We start from the raw sequence: 9,144 nt of genomic DNA on the forward strand, positions 1-9,144 counted from the left end.
TAAAAGAATTCAATTTTACTCTGGAGAACTCATTCAAAATAATTTTTAAAAGATTAGCTTAATGTTATTTCTTCCCATCAGACTTGATTTTTAAGGAAATAATTTTTCAGTTTGGTCATACATGTATTATAAGTACATTTAAAATATTTATTTAATACAAGACTCTGAAACTAATGTTAGGTGCAATTCTGTGTTTAATTCTGTGATCAATCTTATTGTTATTATGATCACAGAAAGGAAATAAATTCTTTCTACCTGGATTAGGAAACTGAATTTGTGTAAATATTACCAAAGATGTAGACAGAAATCACAAGTCAACAACCCTTTTTTTTTTCTTTTTTACATTAAAAATTCCTGTTAGAGTAAGTTTGTTATTAAGTTATATAACTTCCAGCCTTTCTTCTAGCAGACAGTATTTTTCATTTGTGGAAATAGCCTTTCAGTTGCTGGTTATTTTCTAATCTTGATATATTAAAATGGAGCAAAACATTTTCTCCAGAGCATCTTGAATGCTGTCTTCATTCTTCTCCTTCTTTTCCTAATAGGCTTTAATGTAAGAGTCCTTTCTATTCTCAGTGAGTTGAATAAATTATTACATCTTAGAATATGTCATCTTATTATTATTATTACCCAAACTAGAAACTTTTTTTACATGCTTAGTGGTTTCTTTGGAGACTGATGCCACAAAAAAAGGAAACACATTTAAGCAACACGTTAAACACATTAAAAGCAACAACAAAGATCTTACAGAGGAAACTCCAGCTGATGTTATACTGTATACATAGAGCATGTTTTCAAATAATATAAGTCAGATAATATAAACCCATGTTAAGAGAAATAGATAAATTAAACTGTGTTCAAACTGTTTTGATTCCTTCCATTGCAAATCATTGGGTATGACTGAGAAAATGATTCCAAGGGAGACTCACTGCTTTATTTTTATTTATTTATCTTCATTGGAGCATAACTACTATATAGCAGTGTGAACCCTCTACATATACAGGTGTGTCCTTGCCGTCTTCAAGCTGCCTTCCACCCTCACCCCTTAGGTGAAGGCTTGAAAGTGAAAGAGGAGAAAGAAAAGGCTGGCTTAAAACTTATTCAAAAAATGAAGATCATGGCATCTGGTCCCATCACTTCATGGCAAATAGATGGGGGAAACAATGGAAATAGTGAGGGACTATTTTCTTGGGCTCTAAAAATCATTGCAGATGGAGACTGCAGCCATGACATTAAAAGATGATTACCCCTTGGAAGAAAAGCTATGATGAACCTAAACAGCATATTAAAAATCAGAGACATTATTTTGCCAACAAAGGTCCATATAGTCAAAGTTATGATTTTTCCAGTAGTCATGTATGGATGTGAGAGTTGGACTGTGAAGAAAGTTGAGCGCCAAAGAATTGATGCTTTTGAACTGTGGTGTTGGAGAAGACTCTTGAGAGTCCCTTGAATTGCAAGGAGATCCAACCAGTCCATCCTAAAGGAAATCAATCCTGAATATTCATTTGAAGGGCTGATGTTGAATCTGAAACTCCAATACTTTGGCCACCTGATGCAAAGAGCTGACTCGTTTGAAAAGACCCTGATGCTGGGAAAGACTGGAGGTGGGAGGAGAAGAGGACAACAGAGGATGAGATGGTTGGATGGCAACACTGACTCGATGGCCATAAGTTTGAACAGGCTCCAGGTGTTGGTGATGGACAGGGAAGCCTGGCATGATTCAGTCCGTGGGGTCACAAAGAGTCGGACATTAATTGCTTTACACACCCAGTTTTTGAAGGGTTGAAGCAAACCATCATCTCACTTGAGTGGAGTCAGATACACGCATTGCCAAGGTTAGTTTATGGCTCCATTTCTGCAAAGGAAAGACGTCATCATAGTCTCCTTTTATTTCTATGAGCTCACACAATAGTAAACATGTGTTTAAAAGTGTGATATTTGAGGCCTCATACAACTGGATCTGCTTCCACTTATTAGTTATCTTGAATAAATTACTCAAGTTCCATAAACAACCCTTGTTTTTTTAAGAAAGGCATCAGAAAGCATCACATTAAACCCTACATCATAGTATTGTTAAAACATTTATATTGAAAATTTACTGTAAAACTATCTATTACTACAGTTGCATTCATATACAAGTGCACAGTAAATGTTAACCATAATTATTTGACCATTTATTATTGGCATTATACATGGATTGTCTTGCCTCAAACCAGACTAATCTTGTTTTCCATTTTATTTTAAATGATTATACCTACATATGAAGTAACTAAAATATGTTGGTTCTATTCGGTCATTATCTTGTGAGGCCTGCCAACCGAATTTATCTGAGTACTTTCACTCTTTTTCCATAAATCACTTTTCAGGGTCTTCTAGTAGAGACTTAGGCTTTGGAAAAGGCCCGAGTGCACATGAATATACACGTATGTCTGTGTGTTTTCCTGTGGCTGTGAGGGGGCATCTGTGAGTGTGTGGACACATGTTTTAGGCTTCCAACAGAGAAATCTTTAGAGGAAAGCTGCACGGGGCCAAGCCTCTCCCACTCCCTTCCAGACAATCTGCCCCAGAACGTGAACTGAATTCATCCTGTGTTTACCATTTCTGCCAGTTTCTACCTTCCTCTCTGGCTATTCCTTCTCAGTATATTTTTTCTTGAATATTCTGCCAGATTCTGACCATTGAATATTGAGTTTTCAGTACTTCACAATGGCTCGTCTTTTACTTCTTGACTAATATTCTTTCCTAGAGTAACTGGGCCCACCTTCATAGTTCAATGACGATGGCTCTGTCACTATGTATCTGACACAATCACTCTAAGTATCTTGAAGAATATGTTGTTGCTGTTTAGTTCCTAAGTCATGTTTGACACTTTTGCAACCCCATGGACTGTAGTCTGCCAGGCTCCTCTGTCCATAGGATTTCTCAGGCAAGAATACTGGAGTAGGCTGCCATTCCCTTCTCCAAGGGATCTTCCCCACCCAGGGATTGAACTGGGGCCTACTGCATTGCAGGCAGATTCTTTATCATCTGAGCCACCAGGGAAGGCCAGTATCATATGTTACAGTCGAATTCCATACTTATATGTAGCTCATGAGAGTTTTCCTGCAGCTGTTGAATAAATAAATTAGCAGTGATTATTATAAATTAAATACCAATAACCTTTGCCATAGTCATTGATATGTGGGAAAAGATAAGTAAATTATTTTAATAACAGTTAGCTGTGTGCTCTAATTTGTATAATTCCTTTTCATATTTTTAATTCACTCAGTGAACCATGTTGCTCATTAAGTATTATTCAGGCAAAGAACAGATATACCACAACAGAAAATGCTTTAGTTGGTATATGTCTAATTAGTTGGCCACTGGGACCGTGTCTACATGTGCAAAATGAAGTGCAAAACTAATTCAACATTTTACATTATTAGAGAAAAAGCATAGGCTCTAATTATATGAATAGCATATCATTGTGAAATGTAGTTTTTTTTTTAAGAAGATGGTGTTAGTACAAATTGAGCCTTAAGATATCTTGAGGTATACACTTCCAGAGCATATCATTCTGAAGTCTGTACATGCTTTGTCAAACTAGCAGTCTGAAACCATACACAGGCAAATTAGGCAGAAAAATGTAATTTCTTCCAGCTCCACCCATTAAAACATTTTAATTATAAATTGAATTTCTAAATAAAGCATCGTTTGTGAATAGCCTCAGAGAATTCTGACATTCTTGTATTTTGTGATCAGCAAAACTTAACCTTTTAATATGTAGAGAGCTGAATCTGAGACTGTTTAATGAGTAGCTTCTAGGATTAATTCAACCAAAATCCCTCCTTCTCTATTTCTAAGCTGCCAAGTCCTGCTATGGAAAATGGCAAGTGTGTTCTTCCAAATGTGTGACTTTTGTGCTGCTGGAGACCTCATCTGCTGGTCTCTCCTCCTTCCCCTAGCTGTTGTCCTCTCCTTCAGCTCGCCCTCCCAGGGAATTTGGACTGTGGCTGCTCATCCTTAATCCAGATTCTTCCAGGAATTTGTAATTAGTGGGGCAGATATTACCTTGCCAAACTCACTTATCATCTTTTTGCCTCATTTTCCTCATATGGTAAATGGAATAATGGCAGTATGTACATCGTAGTCCTGTTTTGGATGAGGATTAAATGGTCTTATAATGAGATGCATGGAACATTGCATGGAGCATAGTCAGGACTCTACTGGTGTAAACTTTTAGTGCCATTTTTCCTGTTATCATCACCCATAGTATTTGTAGCTACGTTAGTGTTAGGATTGATGACCTTAAGGAATATTTCCGGAGAAGGCAAGGGCACCCCACCACAGTACTCTTGCCTGGAAAACCCCATGGATGGAGGAGCCTGGTAGGCTGCAGTCCATGGGGTCGCTAAGAGTCGGACATGACTGAGCGACTTCACTTTCACTTTTCACTTTTGTGCATTGGAGAAGGAAATGGCAACCCACTCCAGTGTTCTTGCCTGGAGAATCCCAGGGATGGGGGAACCTGATGGGCTGCCGTCTATGGAGTCACACAGAGTCAGACATGACTGAAGGGACTTAGCAGCAAGGGATATTTACCTTACATTACATGTATTGGTGCTTTTGAACTGTGGTGTTGGAGAAGACTCTTGAGAACCCCTTGGACTGCAAGGAGATCCAACCAGTCCATTCTAAAGGAGATCAGTCCTGGGTCTTCTTTGGAAAGAATGATGCTAAAGCTGAAACTCCAGTACTTTGACCACCTCATGTGAAGAGTTGACTCATTGGAAAAGACTCTGATGCTGGGAGGGATTGAGGGCAAGAGGAAAAGGGGACGACAGAGGATGAGATGGCTGGATGGCATCACCAACTTGATGGACGTGAGTTTGAGTGAACTCCAGGAGATGGTGATGGACAGGGAGGCCTGGTGTGCTGAAATTCATGGGGTCGCAAAGAGTTGGACAAGATGGAGCGACTGAACTGAACTGAACTGAACTGAACAGGTACTGGGCTTCACAGGGGGCGCTAGTGGTAAAGAACCCACCTGCCAATTCAGGAGATGTAAGAGACACCATTTCAGTCCCTGGGTTGGGAAGATCCCCTGGAGGAGGCATGGCAACTTGCTGCAGTATTCTTGCCTGGAGATTTCCATGGACAGAGGAACCTACTGGGCTACAGTTCATACAGTTTGCAAAGAGTTGGACACAGCTGAAATGACTTAGTAGGCATGGATACATGCCCTTGTTATTTACCTCTTTACTAGTCAAAGTTGGGTCATATGCTGTTGTTACTTATTGCACAATAAAATCGCCATGAGACTTGGTCCTACTTTCATTACTAAAAATGGAGGTAGGGACAACTGTACAGGTTCAATAGGTTCTTGAGAGGGAGACATGACTCCTTTAAGCTTTAGGAATGTTCAGATTATTTACCCAAGTCCTCCAATAACTTAGATTAGAATAATAAAGAGATGGCAAGTAATAAAGAGAAGGCAAGAATACACAGAAGAACTGTACAAAAAGGATCTTCACGACCCAGGTAATCACGATGGTGTGATCACTCACCTAGAGCCAGACATCCTGGAATGTGAAGTCAAGTGGGCCTTAGAAAGCATCACTACGAACAAAGCTAGTGGAGGTGATGGCATTCCAGCGGAGCTATTTCAAATCCTGAAAGATGATGCTGTGAAAGTGCTGCACTCAATACACCAGCAAATTTGGAAAACTCAGCAGTGGCCACAAGACTGGAAAAGGTCAGTTTTCAGGCAATGCCAAAGAATGCTCAAACTACCGCACAGTTGTACTCATCTCACACACTAGTAAAGCAATGCTCAAAATTCTCCAAGCCAGGCTTCAGCAATACATGAACCATGAATTTCCTGATGTTCAAGCTGGTTTTCAAAAAGGCAGAGGAACCAGAGATCAAATTGCCAACATCCGCTGGATCATGGAAAAAGCAAGAGAGTTCCAGAAAAACATCTATGTCTGCTTTATTGACTATGACAAAGCCTTTGACTGTGTGGATCACAATAAACTGTGGAAAATTCTGAGAGAGATGGGAATACCAGACCACCTGACCTGCCTCTTGAGAAATCTGTATGCAGGTCAGGAAGCAACAGTTAGAACTGGACATGGAACAACAGACTGGTTCCAGATAGGAAAAGGAGTACATCAAGGCTGTATATTGTCACCCTGCTTATTTAACTTCTATGCAGAGTACATCATGAGAAACGCTGGACTGGAAGAAACACAAGCTGGAGTCAAGATTGCTGGGAGAAATATCAATAACCTCAGATATGCAGATGATACCACCCTTATGGCAGAAAGTGAAGAGGAGCTAAAAAGCCTCTTGATGAAAGTAAACGAGGAGAGTGAAAAAGTTGGCTTAAAGCTCAACATTCAGAAAACGAAGATCATGGCATCTGGTCCCATCACTCCATGGGAAATAGGTGGAGAAACAGAGGAAATAGTGTCAGACTTTATTTTTGGGGCTCCAAAATCACTGCAGATGGTGACTACAGCCATGTTATTAAAAGATGCTTACTCCTTGGAAGAAAAGTTATGACCAACCTAGATAGCTTATTCAAAAGCAGAGACATTACTTTGCCGACTAAGGTCCGTCTAGTCAAGGCTATGTTTTTTCCAGTAGTCATGTATGGATGTGAGAGTTGGACTGTGAAGAAGGCTGAGCACCAAAGAATTGATGCTTTTGAACTGTGGTGTTGGAGAAGACTCTTGAGAACCCCTTGGACTGCAAGGAGATCCAACCAGTCCATTCTGAAGGAGATCAGCCCTCGGATTTCTTTGGAAGGAATGATGCTAAAGCTGAAACTCCAGTACTTTGGCCACCTCATGTGAAGAGTTGACTCATTGGAAAAGACTCTGACGCTGGGAGAGATTGGGGGCAGTAGGAGAAGGGGACGACAGAGGATGAGATGGCTGGATGGCATCACTGACTCGATGGACGCGAGTCTGGGTGAACTCCAGGAGTTGGTGATGGACAGGGAAGCCTGGTGTGCTGCGATTCATGGGGTCGCAAAGAATCGGACACAACTGAGCAACTGAACTGAACTGAACTGAATAAAGAGATAAGCTTCCTGCAAGAGCAAGATGGTTAGAGGCCAGTTACTGAGTGATGCTTAGAGCCTTCTCTGATTGACATAAGCAAAACTCAGTTGCAAAATTTCCTAAGGTCCAAAGTCCAGGAACAGTTATCTTTTTGTTTCTTTGTCTGGTTTATCGATAAGGTATTGCACAGGACAGTTTATATGTAATGTCTTCAATTAAATTTCATAGTGAAACTAGGTATAAGTTAAGGATAGCAGGTCAAGATGATAGTAGATGTAAAAGGAACCTGAATTCACATGTGGTGAATCTTAATGAAGGGGATGAGCTGGAGCAGGAAGCTGTAACTTATCAGAAGGACTGTCAGCTTTTATAGTTCTTTTTCAGAGAGGGAGAAATCATTGCTCTTAATGAAAAGGACCTTCCTTTCTTAACTGCTTCTTGCATTGCTAGGTTGCTGCTTTGCCTCTTCTGATAGGAGGGCTTGTGTTAAATCAGTCCTCTGTTTTACTACAGTACTCTATATTTAAAAAAAATTAATTTCTGAGGTAAGCACATATACATTTTATAATTAAATCTATTACTATCACTATTCTTTTTAAAACCAACACAGTCAATAAAATAGAATACTTCATAGTTTTAAAATACTGAGTGTTAGTATTTGATGAACTCCCTGATTTTCATTTTCTTTTCACACTCCACTATCTAAAAAATGTAATCAGGTCTCACATATAAGTCTTTCTTGCTTTCAGTATGAGTTAAAACGATATCAATAACCTAAACAGTTTGCAGATAATGTATCCTATGTCCCAGCTTTTACTCTTAAATATTAAGCATCTCAGTTCAATAATATGTATGCCCTATGTATGCTAAGTTGCATCAGTCGTGTGTGATTCTTTGGGACCCCACAGACTATAGCCTGCCAGCCTCCTCTGTCCATGGAATTTTCCAGGCAAGAATACTAGAGTGGGCTGCCATGCCCTCCTCCAGGGGATCTTCCTGCATGGGAAGTCTATTATATCTCTGTCTGCCGCATTGGCTGGCAGGTTCTTTACCATTAGTGCCACCTGGGAAGCCCCATATGTATACATAAATATATCTGAGCAATGAAATAATCTGTCTTCCATACTTCCAATCATGTCTGATGAAGAAAACAATACCAGCTACCCAAGAGTTTTCCTGGGATGCTTATTTCAAACATGTCTTGTGTGCTCATCTCTAGTCAGTTCAGTTGCATAGAAGGTAGTGGTTTATTTGGTACAAACTACAGTGTGTTAAGTAGGATGAGGCTGAGTGGCTGTAAGAAATAAGCCTCAAAATGCAGCCCTTCAAACAAATGCAAAGGTAATTTCTTTTTAGAGTAACAATCTAGGCGAGTGGGGCTCCACTTTTGGAAATATGGAGGGAACTGGGTTAGCAGGCAGCTCTCGCCTCTTAACCTGTAGCTTATGAGTCCAGTCCTTGTCACTCACATTCCACTGTTGAGAACATGGCAACATCAGCCTGTTAGAAACAGACGAGGTGGAAAACATAATTACCTGGCACTCAGGTGTTAGGAGGAAGGCTGTGTAAGGAGAGAGCTGGCAATCTCTAAAAGACATCATGAAATAGGCTTGCTGAGGTTTGGGCCTACAAATGATGCAAATATCATTGTGTGTATTGTAGGTGACAGAGCATCAGAACGTACGTAGGATCAGGGGTTGCAGAGCAGGCACAAGGTGGGCATCGTAAAAGGGATGTATTGGAGATCAGAGATGCCACTGAAACAAAGCAGACACCAAAGCAGGGTGATTTCATGCATCCTTTCACATAACAAAGTTGTGCCACTTAGTGAAGAAGATTCTTCTCTACCCACCGTGAAGGCTATACATTGCGAAAATGATGGGGCGAGGTGGGACAAACAACATCAATACGGGAAGTATTAGACATTTCTGAAGTCACTGTTGATGTCTGTGGTGTTTAATGATGGAGCTAAGAGCAGAGTAAGCCCCCCAGATGATGGAGATCAGACCTGAAGATGAAGGCAGAAAATGGAGCATATCTATGACTCGAGCTGGGGATTAGGAAGAAATGAGTCATCTCCACATACTTGTCT

This window comes from Capricornis sumatraensis, chromosome 12 (genome assembly GCF_032405125.1).
Source record: "Capricornis sumatraensis isolate serow.1 chromosome 12, serow.2, whole genome shotgun sequence".
Classification (NCBI taxonomy): Eukaryota; Metazoa; Chordata; class Mammalia; order Artiodactyla; family Bovidae; genus Capricornis; species Capricornis sumatraensis.